Below are 1,921 nucleotides of genomic sequence, written 5' to 3'. Positions count from 1 at the left end.
CCCACACCAATACACACACATTCACACACACACACATTCACAAACACACACACACACACACAAACACACACACAAACACACACAAACCCCGCAATTACCAGGGCAAACTAAAAAACCTCCAAAACAAAAAAACAGCAACCCAAAAACAACCCCCCCCAAAAAAAACCCAACCAACCACAAACAAACAAACAAACAAACAAACAAAAAACAAACAAACAAACAAACAAAAAAGACGGGCAATAGTAGTTTTTTTTCCACACCAAATGGTTTCTTTATAAAGAAACGTATAAAAACCACCTATGGAGCCCCCCTAGATAGGCGGAGGCTCACTATCTAGAACACACAGCTAGAACACAGATTGTGGACAAGGATCGTAGCAAATAACACGCAGCATGAAATATAATACGGGGTGCCCACTACGGCTGGGATCGGCCGATTGGGCCGATCGCCCGACTCGATCACCTCAAAAACAAACGTGTTTGTTTTCAGTTTCAACATACAAACACACAAACAAACAAAAGCTTTAAACAATCTCTCACACAAAATTGTGCGATTTTTGTCCAATCGGTTTATGGGCGGCAAACTGTTCAGATGTTCTAAGCCAAGAAAGCCAAATTATGTTGAAGGAGACAGAGATAAAAAAATACGGTCCATCATTCTTTTTATAATTGAACCCAACTTAGTATCATTTCTTGCCTTCTATATTTAGAATTTCAACATGAATTTTAACAGTATTTTCTTGAGCTCATGCAGCCAACACTACAGATTTAAGGGACTGCAAAAAAAAAAAGTTTTCAAAATGTCGGGCTTAGAGCATTTGAACAGCTTTGCGACGTCAAACTCTGAAGACTAAAATGAATTTTCATACAAACGATAGCAATAATAACATCAGCCAATATTATTATACATGTCATGCATATGTATGAAGCATTCCACTATACAACCCACTTGGCACCCATCTAGGCGTATCGGGAATACCCCGTCGACGACATAATTTGAGGCACGACGTGGTGGAATCAGGCGCTCGTCAGTTTTTGGACACGTAGGGTTGTTGGTATCATTTTAAAGGCTGTTGATTTGCCTCCGTTATGGGGAAAAACAATATACATCTATCTTGAATAGAAGTAGAGATATTTCCATTTGAAGAAAGCCAGAGTCACCTGGTTTTAAAGGTAAAATTAGCGAGAAAATGGCTGCCCAAGTTTGGTAACTTCCATAGCCTGGGAGTCCTTGGAAACTGAACATGTACCTTTTATTGTGCCTTTAATCAACGGGTTTCCGTAAAATCCACTCAGAAATCTGTTTTTAAAAGGACATGAAAGGTATTGAAACAAAAAAAAACAAAAAAGAAAATCAGCATCTTCCCAAAAAAAATTTAAGAAATAAAAATAATAATAATTACAAAATGCTGGTTTCTTCGATTTCATTGTTTTGACGAGCGCCTGATATCACCACGATACCTCCTTTTTTATGAAGACAAGTATTGTGTGAATATTAAAATTTCTTTTCTTCTCAATAAGTACCGTATTCCTCGTTGAGGTCTTCATACCTTCGTACCCTGGGTGGAGGGAAACCAGGCAGATTCTACTGACAGGTTTCCCATTTCTCAGATATTCTTTAAGTTTAAGAGTGCTTTTATTTCAGGACTAACAGGCTCTCTTTCGAGACTGTTGTGCTTATATTATCATCTGTCCTCGTGGTTTTATGAAGGAAAAAAAAAAAGAAAAAAAAAAGAAAGAATTATGAAATTATGCAAACTGAGCCCAAAAATGTTAAATTATGCTTGTTTGTTTTGGTAAGTGTTTTACGGCGCTCGCAACTGCATAAGGTCATATGAGCGCGCGGGACACACCTAATATTTTCAATTGGTAGGAAATTTTGAATTTTGCCCGGGTGGCGGCCGAAGCATAGTCTTATCGAT

Source organism: Aplysia californica, unplaced genomic scaffold (genome assembly GCF_000002075.1).
Source record: "Aplysia californica isolate F4 #8 unplaced genomic scaffold, AplCal3.0 scaffold00116, whole genome shotgun sequence".
Lineage (NCBI taxonomy): Eukaryota > Metazoa > Mollusca > Gastropoda > Aplysiida > Aplysiidae > Aplysia > Aplysia californica.
Note: the sequence above shows the minus strand (reverse complement) of the source record.